Genomic DNA, 24,225 nt, shown 5'->3' with positions numbered 1-24,225 from the left:
AAAGGCCTACGTCAGTTCATTGCTATCACACAAGCACAATGTAGCTGTAAGAGCATTGAAAATGCTGCTGTCTGCAACCTAAGCACCAGCCTTCTCCCTAGTGGGAGGTTGGTCACCAAGGCATTTGCTTTCCAAATCTTTTATTTTGTTTAATGATGTTTTAATTCAGAGAATGCAGGCCTGAAACTGAATCACACTGTGGTCAATTAGTGGCTTGCTGTGAATTGTGTATTGTCAAACATTAATCACTTTCACATAAACAACACGCTTTAAGCCAAAATCTCGACCTCCATCATCCAGGAAGAATCCCTATTCTCTGTAACTGAGGAGCATATACTTTCAAAACGAGCTTCCAGAACTGTATGTGTGATAAATGTATGCATGTTATGCCACCATAGAGGCTGAGGTGAGAAAAAACTCTGGCTTGTTTGATTTAAAAAACAAAAAACAAATCTAATCTCCCCCCACCCTGTTGAGTTAGCTCCTACCAAGAATATTTCTAAACCTGAAGCTGGCCACATTCAGACAGTGTTGTAAAACACACCTTTGTTCAGGCTTTTCGCTACTGGATACCCCTAGCGCACAGCCAACTGGCAAGGCATTCTCCTGTCTCAGCTTTTAAAGTTGGGACAGTGATGCTGCCTGGAATGATGGTGTATTTGTACCCAAAACTTGAGGAAATATTTTTGCTTTGAATCCAGCCATGTAGACACTAGGGTGATGATATCCTTGTAAAGCCTGGTGACCGTAGCTTAATGAATGTTGAATGCATTTTCAGAAATAGAGTTTAGGGGATCAAGGGATTTTATTGGGGCATTCAGGTGCAGGGGGAAGTTTTAGTTGGCTTGAAAATGGAGGACAAAGAGGATTTGATTGTTCATTCAGTGTCAGTATAAAGGAAGCTGTTACATATTTGTCAACTACAAAATCAATCTACCTGCCTTGATTACTAGAGATTTAATTCTGCATTTAATGTAGCTAAGATTCCAAATTACATTTTCCTATGGTGACCTGGCTCAGTCAATTTCACTTTTCAGTCACCAGATACACACATGGCAATCTAAATGGCTCCTGATAGTTTAACTAAAACAGTAATACCCCCTCTCCAAAGAGTTGTTTCTTCACTTCTGACAGCCATTCTTCTACCTAATAACTTGTTTTCTCACATTTTCTAAAAGCAACTCACTTAGACAAAAATAATACTGGACTTGTGAGACATCATTGTGAATATCAATGAAGGTTTTTCTTTTCCTTCTGCTCCAAACTTCCTTGTTGGGCTAAAAGTAAATACAGTCCGCTGTAACACAGAAACTAAAATTGAAGAAGAAGAATTGGTGCATGCACCAAACTTCAGATCTGGATCCAAACTTCAAGTAAGAGAGAGACTGAATCTGGGATTTTTGTTCACGCCCATATTTCCTGTCTATTTTTCTATCTGCTCTCATGAAAAAAATCCTGTAGAATTTAACAATGAGAACTTTCCTTGAGGTTTTTTTTTAAAAAACCAGCCTGTAGAATTATTAACATTAGAATTTCTAAAAATTCTAGATAATTTTCTAACACAAAGAGTAGTGCACGCAACACAAGGTAACTCTATTTTGGACCTCATTTTGATGAATAAAGATGAGTTAATCATTGGACTGGAAGTCACTGGTTGCCCCGAGATCATTGATCATGACCTCATTAGATGCAATATGGGCAAACAGAAGACAATCCCAACCAGCAGTAAATATACTTGGTGCTTCTAAAGTGCTAATTTCCCCAAGATGAGGAAAATTTTAAGCGAAACTGATTAGGAGAAAAAATGTAGACAAAAAAATGGGAATGCAAATTGGGAGTTCTTTAGGAAAAGTTTTAGGTGGCCAAAAAGCCATAATGCCACATAAAAAAAGAGGACAACTTTAGCTAAAAGCCCATTATGGTTCAGAGGGGAAGGGAAGGCAGAAATTCAAAACAGAAAAACAGTATATAATAAATAGAAAAAGGTGGAAATAGCAATCAAAATAAATTAGAATTTGTGAAGGACAAAATACTGATAAGGATAGCTGAAGAGTTCAGGGAAAAATCGGTAGCGAGTAGAGCTAAAGACAATAAGGAGTTTAAGTATATTAGGAACCAAAGACATCTTGGCAATGGTGTAGGCCCATTACTAAATTGAGATAGTAAACTTGTTAATAATGCAGAAAAGGCAGAAATATTCAATAAATATTTCTGTTCTGTATCTGGAAAGGAGGATGTTGGACTCATATCACATGGGGATGATAAAGTACTTTATAGTTCATTAGTAACTGAGCAAGGTGTTAGACTGCCTCTATCAGGGATAAACATTTTAAATCATGTACCCAAGAGTTTTAAAGGAGTTGGCTAAGGCAAGCTCTGACCCACTGATTTTTTTTAAATAAATCTTGAACTATTAGAAAAATTATAGAGCACTATACCTTTCTATGTTAATTTCTATAAAACTCCAATTAACTTCTCTGAAACCCTATTAAATTTTTATATAACTGAATTGGTTTTATCCCTATTCAGTCTATAGGATTTTTCCATAAGGTACTGCAACAGGGGAACTTTGCTGCTTACTGGATAGTGGGCCTGGGCCTTGCCAACCTGCTTACTAAAGAGTCAGGTTACTGCAGAGTGACCTCTGGCCATGTGGGAGTGCTCAGGAGGGCTCTGGCCCAGTTACAGCTACCTAGAATAAACAACGACAACTGTGAATTAGAAGCTAACATCCCATTGAGAAGTTCTAAAGAGACCCTAGAATTAGGGTTGCCAGGTGTCCAGTTTTTGACCGGACTACTGGTCAAAAAGGAACCCTGGTAGCTCCGGTCAGCACAGCTGACTGTGCCACTAAAAGTCTGGTTGACCACAGCAGGGCAGGCAGACTCAGTGTCTGGCTCCCGGGAAGCAGCCAGCATGTCTCTCCAGCTCCTAGGCGGAGGGGCAGCCAGGGGGCTCCACATGCTGCCCCTGCCCACAGGTGCTGCCCCGAGCACTAGCTCGGCAGCTCCCATTGGCCAGAAACTCTAGCCAATGGGAGCTGCAGGGGTGATGCCTGTGGGTGGGGGCAGCGTTGGAGCCCCTGGCCACCCCTCCACCTAGGAGCTGGGTGGACATGCTGGCCTTGTTCCAGGAGCTGCCTGAGGTCAGCACTGCCCAGAGCCACACCACCTTCCACAGCCCAAACCACTGCCCCATCCCTGAACCCCATCCTGAACCCCACTTTGGAATGCTCAGTTGACAAGGGAGCCCGGTAGCTCTGGTCAGCCCAGCTGCCTGGGCTGCTAAAAGTTCAGTTGGCCTCAGCAGGGCAGGCAGGCTCTGTACCTGGCTCTGCATGGCTCCCGGGCAGTGCGCAGATCCCCCTGGCTACCTCTCCACCTAGGAGTCAGAGAGACATGCTGGCCACTTCCTGGGAGCTGCCTAAGGTCCCCTCCCACATCCCAACCCTATCCCATGCCCCAGCCTAGAGCCCCCTCTTGCACCCCAAACCCTTCATCCCTGTCTCCACCCCAGAGCCCATACCCCCAGCTGGAGCCCTCACCCCCTCCTGCACCCCAACGTCCCGCCCCAGCCTGGTGAAAGTGAGCGAGGATGGAGGAAAGTGAGTGACGGAGGGAGGGGAGATGGAGTGATCAGAGCAAGGGCTTCAGAGACATGGTGGGGTCTCGGAGAAGGGGCAAGGGTGTTTGGTTTTCTATAATTAGAAAGTTGGCAACTCTACCTAGAATACATGACTCCCCCACACCCATAAATCCCTCTTTGTCTGTTCAAGAGATGAACAATGGTCACTTGTTCTCCAAGAAGTAGGGTGGACAAGCTGCCCTCTGGGAGAATGACATCATAAACTAAATTCACCCCAGTGTAACTTTGTTGATTTCAGTGTGAATCATTTGGCCACATGGTCTTTGCACAAGCCAGCCAGCAGGAAGAGCCGATGCACAAAGAAACTATCACCCTGTTTCCTGCAGCATTCAGCTCTGTGATTTATCTGTTCCAAAGGCTTTGGACATATCTCGACAGCAATCACTGGGTGTGGTTGCAGCTTGAACTAACCTATTTGAGCTAGCTCGATTATAAAGCTATCTTGAGTCCTGGACCAGTGAAGCTGACTGCATGAGCTTCTGTGTTAGGCTATACAAACCTGCCCAGAACCCTTGCTAATCACTCTTGAGGCTAATCCATTCTGAAGTTTGCCCTATCATGGCTTTGCTGCTCCAGGACTCAAACTAGCTAGGTTAAAGCTAGCTCAGTTATATCAACTTGTCTTGAACTGCAATCACAGCCAGTGACTTCAGTCTAGACATACCCTTTGGGGACAATGACAGTGACTGGAAGCCAGCTGAGTTTTAGCTCTGCCACTGGTCTCTTCCGCTTGTCCTCTTTACGATAATCCATCTATGTGTCTCCCCTCTTATTTTCATAATCATGATGTTTTCCTAGGGAGTCACAGTGATGAAATATCTGAAACAGGATGAAGAAGAAATCTATTTGCCAACTAACCAAAGGCACAGCCTTTAGCAGCTGTATTTGACTCTTACGTTGCAATGTTTAAGTTCCACATTCTGCACTGCATGGGATGTTATACACACTGAGCAGGGTAATATGCAGTGTTGATGAATGAAGTGCAAAGGCTCTTCCCCCTCACCCCCGGATATTACTTTAGTTACTCCCATAGGAGTTACTGTATTCTGCAGGGGAACGATTGGACCCCTATATTTAAGCACTCTGGAGTAGTTTGCATCTGGATCTTAAATTTGCAACAGGTCTGTATCTATAAAAGGCCAAAACCTCTGACCCTGAACTTCTGAGAAGTTTAGAACTGAATTCAGGGTTGAACTTTGCACCCTGAGAGTTGTGGCACAGCTGGGAATAGAACCAGGAATCCTGACTTCTGGGCTCCAGCCCCAGTCTGTGGAACAAGGTGAAAAAATAGTTAACAAATTCCTTGCTCACAACGTGCCTTCTATAACCTCGCTGACTAAAGACATTTAACTGGCGCAGCATCAATAAACAACCCCGTGCCTTCTAAGCTTTCCAGGCCAGGTCCCACTGCACAACTGGGATTGTAGGAATATAATAGAACCATGCTTCTTCAATTACTAATTAATCCAAGGCAAGCTCCCAGATGCTTCAGCGAGTAACCACGGGATAAGAAAGGAGCTGTGCAGCAAGCAGAGAGGTTGTCATTCAAAGGACAGGTGTGTGGTAAAGGGAAATGCCCCTCACCATGATACCCCATAGAAAGTAACACAGGGAACCACTTGGTGGGCAGAGAGTTGTTTACTGTAGGTAAACCTGGCATGTGGTCAAAGATGCTACATTAATGGTATATTGGTTTGAATCATTTGGCACCCAAGCAAAACCACATTTCCACTGGTAATGCTGATTACCGGCCTGGTAGGCATACCCACGCCCCAGAATGCATGTTTCGCTACAGAAGCATTATTCTCCTGTGGTAGGATAGGAGCAACTTCAGGGACTCCTGCCCTAAAGAGGGTCTTGGGGACGAGAGATGGATTGAAACTGGAACCTTGACTCCAAACCCCTTTGGGGGTACGTGTGCATGTGTGTGTGCTTTTTCTGACTCAAATCTCCACAGCTGCCCCTGTTTGTGTAATTTTAGCTCCAGGTTGGGCCCCAAACCAAAGATGCCTATTTTCCAATTCTGGCTCAGAAGTGGTTGGAACGTTGAGCTTGCAGAAATACTGTTAGAATGGTTCTGATGGGATATCTAGTGTTTGGGGCCAAAATCTCAGAAGAGCAGCTTGCTAGACTTTGGTGCGGTTGAGTCCAACCTTGAACCCACTCCTAGCTTAAGGGCATGGCTACACTTGCAAATGTAGAGCGCTTTGAGTGAAACCAGCCTTTGTAGAGCTCAGTAGGGAAAGTGCTGCAATCTGTCCACACTGACAGTTACAAGCGCACTGGCATGGCCACATTAGCAGCTCTTGCAACGGCCACAGAGAGCAGTGCATTGTGGCAGCTATCCCAGCATGCAAGTGGCTGCAACGTGCTTTTCAAATGGGGGGTGGGGGTGGGGTGGATTGTGACAGGGAGTGTTGTGTGTATGTGCGGGGAGAGAGAGTGGGTTTTTGGGGGGGCTGAGAGCATGTCACCATGCTGCCTTGTAAGTTCAGACAGCAGCAGACACCCCCCCCCCCGCCTCCTCTCTCTCACACACAGCATTCCACAGTAATGGTTGCTTTGTCTCGGAGCAGATAACCATGCCAGCTGTCAGAAATAGAGCTTTCAAAGGGCATATCCACATTCCTGCAGCAAAACAATGACAAGAGTGGCCACTTGACTTAAGGGGATTATGGGACGTTTCCAGAGGCTGATCAGAGCGCAGTAATGCAACACCTGGTTCACACGGATGCACGGGTGTTTCAGCCAAGGCACAACAAGCGTTAATCTTCTCGACGAGGTGGAGTACCAGGAGCATTCTAGCCGCGGAGTCAGAGTGCTCTATGTGCCTTGCCAATGTGGACGGGTAGTGAGCTAGGGCACCCGGGGCTGCTTTAATGCACTCTAACTCGCAAGTGTAGCCAAGCCCTAATTGGGCCCAGCTGGAAATATCACCGCCCCGCCCCATCTTTGTAGAGGACATAGGTAGGAGTCAGCAGGACTCCTGGGTTATATTCCATGATCCTGGGCAAGTCAGGGAGCCAAAATTTTAAAACTTGGGTGCCTGAACGTAAGTACCTAAATAACAGACCTGGTTTTGAGAGTTTTTGAGGATCTGCAATTTCCACTGACGTCTCCTTCACTGAAACCCAGTGGGAGTGGAGTGTGCACAGCACCCCTAAAAATGTGACCACTTTAATTTAGGTGCTTAACTATGGATTTTTTTAGGTGACAAGCTTTAGGCAGCCAGCTTAGAAACTTTTGGCCTTGACATCTTCCTGCCTCACTTCCCCTATTTGTATAAACAGGGATAATGGCACCCACCTACCTCTCAATGGTGTTGTGAGGCTTAATTAATGTTTGTAATGTAAATTGTGATCTTCATATGAATGGTGCAGTGGCAGCAGAGAATATTATTAGTCATTTTGTGTAATCTGCTTCCCAGGATTCATGGGTGTTCGAAAGCAGCCACTTCAGAAGCACTCAGAGAACAAATGCAGTCTACTTAATGCACTCGTTTGATGCTGGATATTTTACAAACCCTTGAAAGACTTGTCCAGTGCTTAATCCCTTCTCAAATTAGTATTGTGTCAATTTTTTCCCTAGGATCTTTTAGATACAACTGGCATGATGGGGTCTTTATAGTAGGTTAGTACACAAGCATTTTACCTGGAGCTTGAGCTTCAAATTCTGCCTGACATCAGCCGTGAAAATGGATTGATGGTCACATTTTAAACCCCTCAGGAAATTTTGCTACATTGTGAAATCTCTGCAGAATCTGGTAGTTTTCCTCTGCAGGGAAATTGTCTGAACAACTCTCACCATGTGTTGACAAATGGAATTTAAAATAATTTATGATAAATCATTAGGCTTTAATAGCTCTCCATTAAAGTTGCCAACTTTCTAATCCTACAAATTGAACATCATAGCCCTGCCCCTACTCCAAGGCACTGCCCCCTGCCCCACCCCTTCCCCATGGTCCTGCCCCTGCTCACTACATTTCCCCCTCCCTTGGTGGTGTGCTTTCCCCCACCCTCACTCACTTTCACTGGGCTGGGGCAAAGGCTTGGGGTGTGGGAGGGGATGAGGACTCTAACTGGGGGTGCGGGCTCAAGGGCAGGTCCAGAAATGAGAGGTTCAGAGTGCGGGAGGGGGCTCCAGGCTGCAGGAGGGAGTTAGGGTGTGGGAGGAGGTGAGGGATCTGTCTGGGGGTGCGGGCTCTGGGGTGGGGCTGGGGATAAGGGGTTTGGGGTGGAGGGCTCTTGGTTTGGGGGGGCTCAGGGCTGGGGCAGAGGGTTGGGGTGCCGGGTTGGGGAGTGGGCTTACCTTGGGTGGCTCCCAGTCAGAGGCGCAGCAGGACTAAGGCAGGCTCCCTGCCTGTCCTGGCTCCACGCTGCACCCTGGATGTGGCCAGCAGGTCTCGCTCCTAGGCAGGGGGGACAGGAGGCTCCGTGCACTGCTCTTGTCCGCAGGTTCCTGGCCAATGGGAGTGCGGAGCCGGTGCTTGGGGTGGGGACAGCGGGCGGGGCCCCAGGGCGCCCCCCCCACAGAAGTCGGACCTGCTGGCTGCTTCTGGGGTGCAGTGCGGTGCCAGGACAAGTAGGGACTAGCCTGTCTTAGTTCCACTGTGCTGCTGACTTGACTTTTAATGGCCCGGTCGGTGGTGCTGACTGGAGCTGCCAGGGTCCCTTTTCGACTGGGCACTCCGGTCAAAAACTGGACACCTGGCAACCCTACTCTTCATGTTTTTATTTTTACTTTAAAATCTATTGCACTCTTCCTCCCATCCCCCCACTTTTTCTCCCTTCCTCTAACTGCTCCTTCCTTTATGGAATGCAAGATTTGCCATATTGAAGCAAGTCTTTGCTCCATCAAGTCTAATATTCTCTATCCAGCAATGATGAATTGATACCGCAGTGGAAGTGAAACTGCCTCTCCTGTTCTCTGCCACAGCGTACCTAGCCAAATGTGCAATGCTCTAAATGAGGGCAACATTCCTTCCTGACCCCTAAACTGACCACTTAATACCCTGAAGCATGAGATTTGTATACCCTATCTTAGCCTGTATAACCTATATAGCCTGGATAAAGTAGTGTGGGTGGGAGTCTATTTTAACTTTCACCTTCTTCCAGCCCCCCCAGCATGTAAATTATTCCAATTTAAACTCTCATACACTCAGTCAGGCTTTCTCAGACCCATGTGTAACTGATGTGTAACTTTGACCCATATGTAACCTGATGTGTAACTTTGACCACTTTACAAGATATCTGAACTTGATCTAATGTGTCTAATTAGCCAGTGGTGCAGTGGTTTAAAAAAAAGAAGTGGGCAAACTAACCAGTTGGTGGGTGAGATTCTGTGGCCTGCGTTGTGCAGGAGGTCAGACTACATGATCATAATGGTCCCTTCTGACCTTAAAGTCTATGAGTCTATGATTAGTAAACTCTGTAATTCCCAGATGAGAAGTGGGTAATCTTTTTACCTGCATTTTCCCTCAACTGCAATTAGCCTCCATTGACTTTAGTCTCCAAAAAGACAGGATCAGATAAGGGATTGAATCAATCCCTGGTTTGTCTCTATTGACTTCAGTGGAGATGAATTTTGTCCAGGGAGTCCAATGATAACTTACCAGGCGGCAGTATTCTTCTCAGCTAGAGTCCAGACATTCTTATTAATTCTAAATCAGACACTCTTACTGCCAGGTTTGCCAAATAAAAAATGAATAGAATATAAAGTATCACCAATGGTCAGCAGATACATTAGAAGCACTGTGGTGGCATGTCAGTGGTATGTTATAGCCTCTCCAGACTGCAACAGAAAATAGAGGTCACCTGATATCTATTCAGTGGAGAAGTGAACTAGACAGCAAGTACAGGAACGAAGAGGATTGCACAGCCAGGCAGGGCAGGGCAGCATGAGCCTGTGGTCTAAGTCTAGCTGTTATTGACATCAGTGGGAGTGAGGTGCCTAAATACCTTTGGAGATCTGGTCCTTAAGTTCCTATGCGGCAATACTGTTTGGAAACAACAGAGGGCTTGTTAACATGGCTTAATGAGGGAGGGCCAATCTATGTTACCCAGCGCATTCAGCCCAGATTCTGTGGGATGCTATGTACTGGCAGTTCTCATGGACATGAAGGGGAGATGCAGGTGCTTGGTCCTTCCCTGGATTTTTCCCATTGTTTGCTACAACACTTCAAGCCATCAGGCAATTCTAAAGGATCTCAGGCTACACCAACATTTTGAGCTAGGGGTGTCGTTCCCAACTTGAGGCAATATACCCACACTAGCTCTGATTGAGTATGGAGTATAGCTCATATTTCCCAAAGGGAAAACAGGGGGCATTGCATGGGGTTGGCCCAAAGCCCCTCCCCCCCAACACTCCCAGCCACTCACACCCTCCCCCTCAGAGGGTTGGCCCTGGCCCCTCCCCGAGCTGGCACCGGCTGCTCACTCAAACCCTGCCGGCCCCCTGTGCCAGGCTGTCACTGGTCTCTCGAACCCTGCTGGAAACCTGGCGGCATCCCCCAGCGCTGTGCCGCCCCCTGTGCAGGGCTGGCATCTCTGCACGTTCCTCCGACTGCACCACACCCCACTTTTTTGACAAAAGTGGGCGTTTGCTCTTCCCAGCTGATCAACTTGCCAAGAACAAAAAGGACAAATGCCCACTTTTGCCAAAAAGTCGGGACTGCCGGGACAGGGCTTAAAAAAAGGGACTGCCCTGGCCAAAACAGGACCTATGGTCACCCTAGTGTCATAGCATGTAGCTGCCGAATCCTGAGTGGTGGGACGGGCTAGCATCCCTGACGCCGTGCCTAGTGTCTCGGATGGGCTATGTATTCAGGGTGTCTAGCCCCACCCATGGCTCAGGTACTCTCTTTTTAGTGCCCTGGCTCACCCAGAGGTAGTGTAAGTATGTCTCCTCAAGCTGGCACTGACATCCCCCGCTCGCAATGTAGATATACCCTCGGTGTAAGGGAAAGACTGTACTTGCTCTGCAGCTGTACCCAGTGCAGGAGAGGGAAGTGCCATAGGTGGAGAATGCAGCAGAGTACTTGCAGGCAGCAACTGGAGGAGCACCTCGCGGATAAGCGGAAATGTCTTTGGCTTGCTTAGCTCTCCCATCTGAAAAGAATGTCTGGCTGGCAGGTGCTAAAGTTTGCCCCCACAGGACACGCTCAAAGCTGCCATGTTTGCAACTAAAGCTTGATTGTGAGCATAACTTGTCTCAGCATGTATCAAATCTGGTGACAGAAGATCACTATCTGTTTGTTGTAACATGCCACATTTTTAGGCACATTAAAGGTAGGTCATTGGGTTAAGCTGTGGATTTCTTGCTCTTTCCCCTTGCACCCACTTATATTGTTGCAGTTTTTCTGTAGTAAAAGAGTCTCTAAGGTGCCACAAGTACTCCTTTTCTTTTTGCGAATACAGACTAACACGGCTGTTACTCTGAAACCTGTTCCCTGACTGAATTTAATCACTAGTCTAGCTGTCTGCTCTTCAGGACAGAGACGTTATCTGTTTGGCACAGTTAAGGTACCATATAGCTCTGTGTACAGTTATGGTGCTATATAAAGCAATGTTGCTCATTCTTGTGATTTTATTGCAAGTCATGTGATATTTGCAGTTTTCCTTAGATGCTGGATTTATGAAATGCATGAGAATCAGCTTTCCTTACGAAAAAACTAAGTTCCTAGTCCTCATGGGGGTGGAGAAAAGCTTGAAAATATGAAGCCAAGTGCACCCTAAGGGTTCAGAAATCAGAAGGCAAATACAATGAACCTAACACTTATTATTTTAAAGAAAGCTCATGATTATTAAGCCAAACAAGTGATTTTTGAGTGCTGACTCATGATTTTGAATATTAGGGGTTGGCAATACTCTATACAGTTCCAATTACTTAAAGAACAGGATTCAGAGTAGCAGCCGTGTTAGTCTGTATTCGCAAAAAGAAAAGGAGTACTTGTGGCACCTCAGAGACTAACAAATAAGGTGCCACAAGTACTCCTTTTCTTTTAAAGAACACGAGTAGTTCTTTTGAAGTGAGTTACCTGCACAAAGTTAAGCACATGCATATGGAATTGCAATATTAGGGCCTGAAGAGACAAACAATATAAAAACCTGTGTCTCTATGTGCATGTAAATCTAAAACAGGAAATATGACATATACAAGAATGTACAATATGTATGTAAGTATATATTTGGAAGAATATATAACAAATGTAAGTATATACAGTATATGCAGTTTGAGCATTTAGCACCCATAAGAAAGTTAGAATGTTATATTGAATATTTGTGAGTGGGTAATGCAAGAATATATCTATATATCAATGAAATATGCAAGTTTTATGTAATGTACACAACTGCAAGAATATGCAAGAACATATATTTGACACATGAAAGGCATAATGTACAAAGGGTCATCGTATACAATTAGGCAAGAGATTTTATATATGCAAAATATTATACAGTGCATCCAAATACGTGGAGTATGCAAAACTACAGAAAGTTCACCAGAAACACACACATTGCAAGCATAATCCATGCCACTATGTGCAAAGTGCAGTAAAGATAATAGATGCAGTGATATGCAGCACTAGAGGTAAAATACACACCAGTGCAATATAAGCAGTCTTACATATACAATAGGGTGTTTCAGTTCCTACAAGCGTACCAGCAGCAACCAAGCCTAGACCAGTTTTCTCCTCCCTTATTTGCATAGACGCGCCCTCCTTGAACGCCATTGGTCAGCAGGTTCGCCAGCGCTGGTCGGCCTCTGCGTCCCGGCCCTGGCATCTCATTAGCATGTGCCCCGCCCCGCAGGCAACTGATTAGGCAGTTTGGGGTTGCCATAGCCTCGCCCGGCTTTCCGGTTGGCGGCCTGGGCTGTCAGTCGGCGAACACTGAGGGCCGCACTTCCGCCTTGGTGTCAGCGGGTCTGGGCCCGCGGCTGCTGGGGGACCAGGTGAGACAACTCGCCCGCGGCCTGCGCCCTGGCGGGGCCACCGCAGCCGAGGCTGCCGCCGGGGCACAGGTGGACCCCGGGGAGCGGCGGCGGGGGAGGGGGAGGTCACTGAGGCTCCCGCCCGGGGAAAACTGGGCCCCTCTCTGGGCTCCTTCGTCCCGGGCCAGAGACCCTCCGCCGTCCGGCCCCTCGTCCCTGAGCTCGCCGCCTGGCGGGGGAGGGACCCCAGACCTGGGGTGGGGAAGCGGCGGGCGACCCGCCCCTGGAGCCAGCCCCCGCGCTGGGGTAGGACACGGGGGGACGGGGACCCCCAAACTGGGACCTGCAGCCCTAGAGGGGCAGGGGGAAGTGCGGGAGCCCCCCCCGCAACCTGAAGGGAACCCCCCGAGAACTGATTCCCCCGCCCCAAGCGAGACCCATCATCCCAGTCAGGGGCACAGATGAGGGAGATGCCCAAACTTTGCGGGTAGCCCCCAAAATGCAGAGTAGGCTCCCCCAAACCACGACACCCTCTCCCTGAGAAGCCCCAAATCAGACCTGCCGCCTAAATCAGACCTGCTACCCTGGGAAGGCGACCTCCAGACTGGGACCCCATCCCCAGAATGTCGGGGAGGAGCAGTGATGAGTCAGTCTGCGTGGGGCCACTTTCTATTGCAAACAAATGAGTACAAAAGATCCTGAAAGGTAGGTCAGGGGCTGAGGGGAAAGAGCAAGTTGCACTTCCTGGAGAGCTTATTCGTCATGCAGGAGAAATGGAGGTAGTCTGCATGCTTCGGTATGATGGGTCGCTGCTTTCCCTTCCCTGGTAGAAGGGGCTTCATATAGCCGCTTATTGGTTGTTGTCTCATGTATAAGAAGGCAGTAAAGCCGAACGAATAACATTAGATTTAAATCGAATGGCCAGACCCTTTTGCCCCTAATTTACATTGCAGAGATGCACCGAATCTTACCGCCATCTGGGGCAATGTTTTTCATTACAAATTATTCTTTAAACTGGAAGGCTTCTGATCTGGAGGAGTTGGGAACAAGAACTGGCAGAAGGTACTGAAGAACCTTTCGTAAGGAGAACAGCTGGCATCCTATGTCTAGTCAGAGCAGAGCTCTGTTCCTGTGTGACTTAAGGGAAGGAAAGTAAGGCAAGGAAAAGAGATCTGCTATGCTCCTAAAATGTGCAGAAGTGGAGCTTGATTTCAGCATGATTTAGGAGCACTGGGGTGCAGATTGCCTCCTACTTGAAGATGTCTTTCCCTCCAGCTGCCACTGACGGTCCTTGTCAGTAGATACCCCTTGATTCTCTATTCTTCCAGCTGTCCCCAGCATCCCCCTCTTGCAGAGCTTCTGAAAAGTAGCAAGCAACTTGGAAAATAGTGGGAAAAGGCCACTTTTATACTTCACAGAGGTTTATGTGTCATGTTAATAAAAAGTAAAGTATGTAGCCGTTTGTCTAATATGGGTTTTAATCTTATTTATGCTGTCTATTCATTTAGCCTGTGAATTCCTTGAGGGTATGGTTTGTCTTCCTGCAACACTTAAGGGCCAGAACTTGAAAACTGCTGCCTAAAAGCATATATGGTTTTGTGTGCGTCTGTGTGAGGCTTGCAGCTCCACCAATGAATATCTGCAAATGTACGTACAATGCAAATAGATATTTCCCTTACATCCTTATCAGTTTTCTTGATTAAAACATGTTTTGTTTAAACTTTCAAGTATCAGAAGTGAAAGGGACATTGATTTGCAGTGTATTTAGGATCAGAGTATCACTGTTTCATCTTTTCCCCATCTGCCTTGCTCACACGTCTCTCTTTCATCAGCATTGTCTACACCCCCAAGGAAAATGTTTCAGGGATACTGATTGCTTGAATGGCTGTTTCTTTTACTGATCTTTGCAAAGGCTGAGCACATCTACATTGTGGCATTCACATTGATACCTGAGGGCAGCCACATGCATCACATCTTACAACTGTTCTGGGACTCCTGAAACTCCACAGTGCACTTTCTGGAAGCAGGAGTTTTTGGCAATTTCCAAATTTGAGGCATTGTGAGGCAGGGATAGTGATAGGAGAACTGGTTGAAGTAGCACTGAAGTACAAGGCATTACAAGCTGTTGTTTCTTACAGTGCCTTTTCATTTAGTGTAGACGGAGCCTTCCTCAAAATAATTATTCACTCAAGTTGTGTGAGTGACTCTTTTTGTAATGGTCTAATAGGAAATGTATTAAAATTTGTATCTTCTTGTTCACTTGAAGCAAAATAAAGTTTTATAACACTCAAGTTTTAAATAAAGGTGTGCTGAACATAATGGACAGTGAATCTGGGAAGACTGATGAGTTGTTCTCTGGGCTGTACAGTGGGAGAGTTGAGGAGAAATGGACTTGTAGTTGCCTTTTGACTCTTGAGGGAAGTTTCAGGGAAGCTGCCCATCAGCACACCTGAGTTGACTTAATTTAAAAAGGCAATCTGATGATGAATTCTGAAAAGGAAATATTGAAACAGCAGCTCTCAATACATATGGCATGTATTTAATGAAGCGGAAGATATGCTTTTTTCCAAAATTAGTTCCTTGGACATGACAGTGCAGTTTCATAAACAGATCACAGAAGTTAAAGGCACAAAAAGTTAGATTACAGATTCCATCTCTGGGAATAGTTGAAAAACAGTCGTTAAGGATGAGAGACTTGAGACTGATCCAAAAGCTTAATTGTGTGCATTACTGTCTACAAAAATGTGCTTGGATTAATTGTAGCCATTCGGGGTCACTTTCGTTGATGGATATTTATATTTAAGAACAATTACCATGTTCTCAGTAGATTTCCACAGCAGTTAAAAATAATTTCTTACCTTAGCTGGCAGCTTTTATAAATATAACTATAATGCTACTTCTGTGTGTCTGTCTTTTTTTTTTTTTTCCAAATGAATGTAACTGTCCACTTCATACTCATCAAACTAAATACAAAATAAGCTTCCCAATATCTTCCGTTTAGTGTCTCAAAGCACACTCAGCAATCTTTTTAGCCTTTAAGATACTGTATAGTATGTAAGTAGTTTTGCACAGATATAAATATATTCCATACAGATAACTGCTTGAAACCAGGATTTGCACATAAGTACTCTGAAGTTTTAAGTGAATAACTCATTTGTGTTCATCTTGTAAGGCAATTTGCCCTTGAACATTCCAGTGTTACATCAAACTCCTTGTTATTTAAGACTTCCTCTTATACATCAGCATTCTTTTCTTGTCCTTCAATCGATATTGATTTTGTCACCTGACTTATTAAAATACCTCTTGAAAAGACTTTTCTACTCTAGATACTTAGACACTATAGTGCAGGGGTGGCCACCCTGTTTCTCCGGAGCCGCATGCTGCCCTTCAGATGTTAATATGCAGCTCCTTTTATAGGCACCGGGGGCTGAAGCTACAGGTGCCAACTTTCCAATGTGCTGGGTGGGGGTTGCTCACTGCTCAACCCCTGGCTCTGCCACAGGTCCTGCCCCCACTCCACTCCTTCCCAGAGCCTGCAATGCCCTTGCTCTCTCCTCCCTTCCCCCCAGCCTCCTGCATGCCACGAAACAGCTGATTGGGAGGGATGGGGAGGCGCTGATTGGTGGGGCTGCCAGTGGGTGGGAGGCGCTGGAAGCAGGGGAGGGGGAAGGAGCTGATGGTGGGCTGCTGACGTATTACTGTGGCTCTTTGGCAATGTACATTGGTAAATTCTGACTCCTTCTCAGGCTCAGGTTGGCCACCCCTGCCACAGTGTCACAGATTCTTAGTATGCTTATGTTTACAATTCTTGTCATATTCTCTGCAAAATAACTAGTATGTGTGATTCTGCATTATGTATTTTTACATGAAGTATTAAAATTTTTCCAAAATATGTAGTAAGTGTACTTAGAAGTGTGCCTTACATCTGTAATTCAGAACAGCCAAGATTTTTTTTCTAAATTAAATGGGTTGATGACAAGCTTGTCACAGGAACTTCTTCATCTGGATGAAAGAAATGTGAGCAATGAGAGAATTGGTAAATCTGCTTATAGACAGAGTTTATTGGAAGATGCAGTATTTTGAGTGCTTTCCTGCAGCATAATGTAAAAGAATTGATTGCAAATGAATGTAGGATTTTATACAAACATATTTCGTTTAAAATCTTCTGGCATGTATTGCTTTGGATTCAGCAGTGTAGGATATTGCCCTCAACCTTCACTCTTTTAAATAATTCACTTCCAGAAAGAAAGTGTGAGAACAGAATAGTGTTTCTTTATATTCTAAAAGACTGAACATAGCAAATTGTATTGAGACACTAAACAATTAGAATGTGTCAAATGAGATTTAATATTGGCCTCAGATATGCTGTTAAAAATACACTGAGCCAGCTGTACAAAACTACTGTCTTAATTTTCAGGATTAATGAGGTATAAGAATAAACTGAGCTTGTTTTTTAAATTTGTTTAATTGTACTTTTATTTTTCCTTTATTTTAGAAAACAAATCTCTGGCCTTGGCAGCATTCTGTGAAGTATTTCAATATATTTTACTGTGTACAAGCATTTCATTTTATCACCTGCTATAAGTACTCCAGTAGGAGGTAAGATCACTAGGAATTCTAAAGTTGTCTAAAAACCTTATGGTGTTAGTAAGCTTATTTATTTTTTATCCCAAATTTTTAGGTGGTAGAAGACCACTTTCACCCACAAAATGTACATGAGTTTGAGTACCTCCATTTTGTTGTTGTCGTGTTTGTAGATACAGCAGTTGCATGCACATGTGGCTAACAGTGCATACAGTTGCAGAAATGGGCGTGCACTTCTAAATTTGGCCCTTTCCATATTCTCATTATCAATATTATAAATCTGGGAATCAAAGTTTCAGATGTGAGAAATCTTTTTTGATGGTAATTGTGTTGTTAATTCAGTAGTGTTGGTAAAGATATATATTGAAAGGAGAGTTTTGTTTTTAACAATGTGATTTCCTCTTAAGATGTTTTCCTGAGGTTTTTCTAGAAATTTTCAGAAACCAAATGTTACTAAACAATTGTTTTTAGTAAAATAAGAATGTCGTCTACTGTACGTCTAGAGTTACAAATGAAACTACAATCCGTTTGTTAGTGAATGAGTGTTAGGGTTATTGACACTGTTGCAAACTGGTTAGCCAATAAAATGGACTAACAATAAGAGGTACAGCTTTTTTATTAAAATTTTATTATAAATAGAAATAGATATGCTAGGTAAAGAAGTTAAATTTTCTTAATACTTTAATTCTTGAAGACCACAAACGTGTTAGACTGATTCCCGTTTACGTAAACATCTGTGCTATGAATATTGCCTTTGAAGAGATGGCACCATAGTAGAAACTCTGATTTTACTAATTTTCAGTAATTTCTCATCATGAAGCCCTACGTAAGTAGTCCGTGGGACTGTTTGCATGTGTTAGTGCTGCACAATTGGGTTCTGTCCCATTAATTGCTGATGTGTATATAGAGGCATGGTTGTTTACTGGTAGCACTTTGCACTAAGTTGATAAGTCGCTAGGGCTACAACAGCTGACTTTTTTTTATCGTGGCTATTTTCATGACACTTCAAGAGTAGGTCTCCATAGAAATGGCTGATAGTGGGGTAACTTGTACAGAGCAAATGTATGATTGGATATGTATGAAGAGAATTGATGAGTAGTGGCATTATGCTTGGTAAGATTTCTATAAATTTAACCTGTAACTGTCCTTTACTGTTCTGTGTTGTTTTCTGCCTTGCTGTTATATACAGTACCTGTTCCTATAATCCTTAAACTTAATGGCATTGGTCACAAGTAATGGCATTGGTCACAAAATGTTAAGTATGATTAGGCATGGTACCATGCTAGCAAAATATGTGAGCAAGTGGATATGTTGCTTTTCTCTTTTACTGAACATGCTAGAGTGAGTGGTAGGCAAGCGATCAGAATTCAAAACCATCCCGCGGATTATTTGCCTGTTGCTAAGAGCTCAGGATTCTTTGGGCTTACAGTGTGGTGCTTACGTACTGCAGCAAAATGGGTGGGTAGTCCTGTCACTGTACCTTATGCACCAATTGCTTAATGCTGTTCTGTTTAGGATAAAAGATTTGTTTTCTTTTTTCTTTTTTTAATAAACTCTATAAACAAATTGCCCCCAAAATGGTCATTATGAAAATATGGCTTGCTTTATTTATTTTATTTATTTATATGACTCTTAGGGAGTTTTAGTTGATGCGGAGGAGGGGTTGGCAAACTGGGAGGGTTTTTTTTGTACATTTTGGTGCATTTAAAAATATTGTGTTGCAGTGTGTTTAAAAAAATCTTAAAGGAGGGACTCAATGGCATATGAGATTAGTAAAGGTATGTAAATCTAGGGCAGGATGGCATTGAGACTGAACTGCTCTCACATCAGATATGGTCTCTGCAAATCAGCGTTGAATCTCACTGATGACATCACGAGTGTGTTGGTGAAACTTTCAGTGCCACCGACTGTGCTTTGTCACTTGCTTCCATCTCTGTTCACAACAATCCAGAATCCTTGACAGTCAGTGAATTAATTCTATTTCTGTTTTTTTCTTAAACAACTATTTGGGGAAAAGACCATGATCAGGGCTCATTTCAGGCTGTAGGATAATATTATAGTTAAGGATACGATCCATGGAAGTCACGGATTCCGTGACTTTACCAGACCTCCGTGACTTCTTCAGCTTCGGCTGTCAGCAGCTGTGGCTGGGGCTGTGTGCCGCTGGAGCTGGGTCTCTGCTGCTCCCCAGTGATGGGGCTGTCATTTCTCCTCCCCCGCCTTCTATGGGGCTCCAGCTGTCGTTCTCCTCCTCCAAATTATTTTTAGTAAAAGTCATACAGGTCACCGCTTGTTTATTGCCTGCGACCTGTCCGTGACTTTTTCTGAAAGAAACTGTGACGAAATCTTAACCTTAATTATAGCCATTGCTTTTAAACAGATCTTCCAGCATTTAAATCCCCTTGATGAGGTGGGAATGGGAGGAAGGCATTGTATAACAATGCCAACAACATTTCTAGTGTTTCCTAAAGAGTCTCTACAAAGGGGAAGGGTAGTATGAATGCTTTCATAAGTAAGGCAGTCAGACAAGAGCTAGCACTAGACCATGCAAAGCCTTCAAGATAAAGATCATGGACTCTATTCATTGCTTTATAAGGAACAAATGAACATTTCTTGCTGTAAAGGTTATGTGGGGGAGTAATTTGGCTATGGATTTGTGAACTAAATACATTCATTACAAGATTTTCCTAGGTATTTACCTTCAACCAAAGAATTGCATGATTTGCCACAGGATAAAACAAATCTAAATTACAAGTTTTGTCAGTAGAACTGGGAAGAAAAGATATCCAATTAAGATTCACTACTGCCATACTAGGGAAATTCTTTATTAATATGACCTGCAAGTGGCTCAAAGATAACGCCACATGTACAGACACTAGGCTTGTTCTAATGAAATTTACTAGCCAACTCTCATTTTACTATTAACCCATTAGCAACAATTTTCCCCTAAAGGGTGATGAACAAGATAATTTCCTCTAGGAACCAATAAGGGACAATGAATTTTACAATTTAGAGAAAAAATGTGAATTTCTTTTTTTAAAGGATCAGTAATGATGGATTGGTTTATCTGTCTTGTTGCTATAAGTGTAGCATTGTATACCTTGAAAATAATGTTCACTGGGGTCTTGTGAATATAAAAAACAAATAAAGTAACTTCATGGGCTTTAACGTTTATTGAGGAGGGCAGTACAACACTAGATTATTTCTCAAGGGAAACCCATAGGGTAAGGTTAAAGTTAGCATAATCCTAAACCAGCATGGCTTCAGATGAACTCAAATGGCAAAGGAATAAAGGTGAATGTAATGTTCAAAAGCAACAGGACAGCAACGTCTTCTGATGAAACATTACTGAAGGTCTGCATACCTAGGAGAGGAAAATTTGATCATCTTTTGTATGGAAATAGCAACATTTAAAAGTTGATAGATTTGAAATGCATTGGAGGGCTTCAGGGGATTCAGAAGTGCACCTTTGGTATACCTTCTGGAAATGAAAAGCTTGGTCAGTGTGTTTTATGGTTTGGAGGTCTCTGCTTTTGCACTGTGGCAAATCCTTGATTCTCCATTTGTGGATCGAGTGCATGCATCTTCCATGTAACGTCCTAACATGGTTGATGGTTGTCGGCTGTCTTTGGTGGTGCAAGAAACCAGCTAGTTCGACAGAGGGGTCATCATCCGACGAATTGAGCTGTAGCTCATGAAAGCTTATGCTCAAATAAATTTGTTAGTCTCTAAGGTGTCACAAGTACTCCTTTTTTTTTTTTTTGCAAACACAGACTAACACAGCTGCTACTCTGAAACCCATGAGGTGCTTGTTTACATCAGAGCCTGCCCATAGTATCTCCCAGGTGTCTTCTGGGTTGAAGAAGAGCTTCTCTAGCTGCTCAGAATGGTCAGCGGGACTTAAGATGAGTGGGAGCTTTTGGTTAGCAAGAGCTTTCTTGCGCTTGTGCATTGTAGCCATCTCTCACCAGATGGTTGGAGGAAGGATATTTGCAAGGAGAATTTGGTAATGTGTGTGTTTGTAGAGATATTTGGCTGACATGTTGTAAGCCAAACTTTCAGAGATGTATTAGCAGTGTCACCGCCACCTACCACATCAATCATTCAAGAAATGAGGAGATTGTGAACTAAATTATCAGTTTAATAACATGCTCCATTTGTATGGCACTCAAAAATGAAGGGCCTGGAGCACCTAATCAAAAATCATAACAAATCCGATTTGAAGATTAGGTTTTATAATAGAAATAAATGCAGCCTTCAGAAAAGATTAAAAAATGGCAGAGGGCCAAAATTTCAACTGGGCTTCACCTAAACCCTTCTTTTCTGCAGCATACATAGAGAACACAGAGAAGCACTCTGCATTGCTCTCCATGTTGGACTTGCCTGTTGAGGGAGTTTAGTTTCTCCAGTGCAGATTTTGATTGGGAATGTTGTTGCAGTCAGACTTTGAGAGGAAACAAGTCTAACTTGCTGAATAATTCCTCTTTTGTGTTTCACTAGATATCTGCATTGCTGTTTTCTGGTTGAAGGAATGAGTGCATGATGATAGCAGCAGGTATTGAAATAGGCAGTTTTAATTGGTAAATCTGTAATGCTGTTTTAGACCTATTGTTGATAACCTAATTTCGTAAATCAGTTAACTAAGAGTAATAGTTATTGAAGCTTTCATTTAGAGATGAAAACAGTAGGTATTGACGCTTTCAGGAGAGCTGTAAGAAACAGACATGAATATTTATTTCTGTTCCTTGAAATGCAACTGGTATGCTTTGGTTGAAGTGGAATCTGCAGGAATTTGAACCCTGGCTGTCTTTCCAGGAATCCTCTTGAATGACTCGTATTCTTTGTTCTCCTGGCAGCCTTTATATTAACACGAAAAATGTCCCTTGCAGTTGCACTTTATAAATATGGGTTGTCTGTGGTGGAAAAGATGCTTTTAAAGAGCAGTGTAACTCTCGTGGCATGTTTAGTTTGGCCAAAGCTATGTGTAACTTTAAAACCTGACCAAACTATTTCTGTTAAATTATTAGTTTGTTACTGTGGTGGCTTTTTGCTGCATTAACAAAGGGAGAAAGAAGTTTAAAAACAGTTGGCCGTTTGAGTGCTAATGCGAACACATATGTGGAAGTGTTTGCAAGTGCAAGGGGTATGTGCAAGTATGTACAGGAACAATAGTGCTGCTAGTGTAGCAAAAAGAAAACACTGAGACCTTGTTTTTAGGATTTTAACTTGGCTGTAAAGTGGGATTTATTTAAACGCTCTTGGGTAAGATAGGTGGAAAATGGCAGTTTGTTCTATGAAGAATTAAATATGCAGTAAGTTTCAATAACAAATGAAATGTAAGATGTATGTGGGGGAAAACTATTCAGTGTGTGGACACTTGGTAGAAGTGTTGACAGTTCTGTTTCTACTTTTTTTTAGCTAACTTTGGTACATCTATGAAGTACAAAATTAACTTCTTAAATATTGTGTTTCCGGTATGTAGAGTGTCTTTAGGGTTTTTTTTAGGGGTCTGTTTTCCTTATGTGATATGCTCTACAAAGAGCACACCACGATTATGTTCTAACTCAAAAAGTTGAATAAGAAAAAATACCTGTCTAGGATTTAATGTGACTTTTTAAACTTTTTTATTTTCTTTAAAAGTGGTTTGATCCTTTTTTCTAAAAAGGAAAAAAGTACATTAGCCAAATTTGGGATTAAATAAATGTGACGCTATCCCCTAGAAAAGAGTAAGGCCCTGATCTCGCAACTTCTTTTGCATGGGCAGAGCCCTGCACGTTCACTTATGCCAGTTGATTTCAGTGGCCTGGCCTCTTGGAACAAATTGCAGTGTTTGCACTGCTTTTTTAGGTTTTATCTGCTAGATATTCATGCTTTGGCTAAGAATTCAAGTAGAGTGCTACTGGTAGAGTGGGGGAAACCCAATGCCTTGAGTTTACCATGAAAGGGGGGAAATTGGGAGACAGTTATGGTAATCTGAAAACCTGAGGAAGAAATTAGAAAGCCAAGGAGCCAAGCCTTTTGTATGATTGAGACAGAATACATAGTAGTCTAATGCACAAAAGAATATACAGATAGAATAACTAATGCATACAGTACTATACCTATTGCTGCGTCTTACTGTTTCTATCCTGCTGATTATAAACTATTATTTGCCGTATCAAGTGTTTTAAGTAAAAATCAGGATATCTTCTTCTCCAGATCCTTTGCCTTGCAGTGTTTAAAGAAACTAAATTAAAGCTGGAAGTCTCCTATTGTACAATAGCAGTAGTAAAAGTTGAGTACCATATTCAGATATTATTTGCTTTTTTTTGGTCGTTTTACTTTTGTAAACAAGCCTTTCAAAGGCTTTCCTTCCAGTCATATCGCTTATTCTACTGATGAGGTGTTTTTTTCTTTTTAAAACTTTCCTTCCTTACAGGAGATATGAAAGTATTAGTACCTGTAGTTTCTGTTGAGTAAATTTCTGCATGTGCCTTTTTGGCTTGGGTACCTATTGGTGCTTTTGTGCAGTGCATACTGTAACAAATAATTTGAAATGTCCACTCTATTGTGAACATTGCTACATGTAGTTTAATGGCTTTACACTGCTTTTCCCAGAGGTACGTCCACAGTTACCTGGCTATGCTAAAGTGTACAAACTCCCAGATAAATTGCTGGAGTTGCATTGTCATTTCAGTTGTGTAACTTGCTTTGATCAGTGGGGTTGGGTAGCTTAAACCCTGTGTCAACCTTTGACAATTTAATACTGAGTGGAGTTTGTGATCACATGACTGGTGTTTGGAATTTGATTTCAGTCCCTTAAGTGTTCTAATTTTTTTTTAGTCACTTGGCACTAGAATTCTTATTTCAAGATTGGTGTTTGCATTACTAAACCGTGCTCTAGGGCAGTTTGATATTTGTGATACCTTGTTTAACTTGTTTGTAGTTGGTTTTACAACACCATCAAAGCACAAGGCTTATTTAAGTGGGGCCAAAATGGTAATCTTCTGATCAGAAGATAACTGTACATCCTGTCAACTTCTGGCAAACAGAGATGGAATCCATTCTATACTATGATGGTTTCTATGA

General features: G+C 43.2%; 1 protein-coding gene across 12 annotated transcripts in view; it reads left to right on the top strand.

Annotated features, from left to right (window-relative positions):
• The first annotated feature begins 12,488 nt into the window (after nt 1–12,488).
• OSBPL2 (oxysterol binding protein like 2) overlaps nt 12,489–24,225 on the top strand; it is a 50,289-nt gene continuing 38,552 nt past the window's right edge. For 8 of the 12 annotated variants that reach the window (XM_073309143.1, XM_073309148.1, XM_073309145.1 and 5 more), the window contains exons 1-3: nt 12,490–12,594; nt 14,082–14,220; nt 17,069–17,172. The gene's annotated coding sequence lies outside the window, so the exon portion shown is untranslated. Of the gene's footprint in view, nt 12,664–12,691; nt 13,279–14,081; nt 14,221–17,068; nt 17,173–21,657; nt 21,713–24,225 lie in introns of those variants that run through there. The other 4 variants (XM_073309139.1, XM_073309147.1, XM_073309137.1 and 1 more) reach the window with 4 other exon arrangements.

The sequence above is a fragment of the Lepidochelys kempii genome, chromosome 13, assembly GCF_965140285.1.
Source record: "Lepidochelys kempii isolate rLepKem1 chromosome 13, rLepKem1.hap1, whole genome shotgun sequence".
NCBI classification, from domain to species: Eukaryota; Metazoa; Chordata; order Testudines; family Cheloniidae; genus Lepidochelys; species Lepidochelys kempii.
This window is presented reverse-complemented; position numbering and strand designations above follow the sequence as displayed.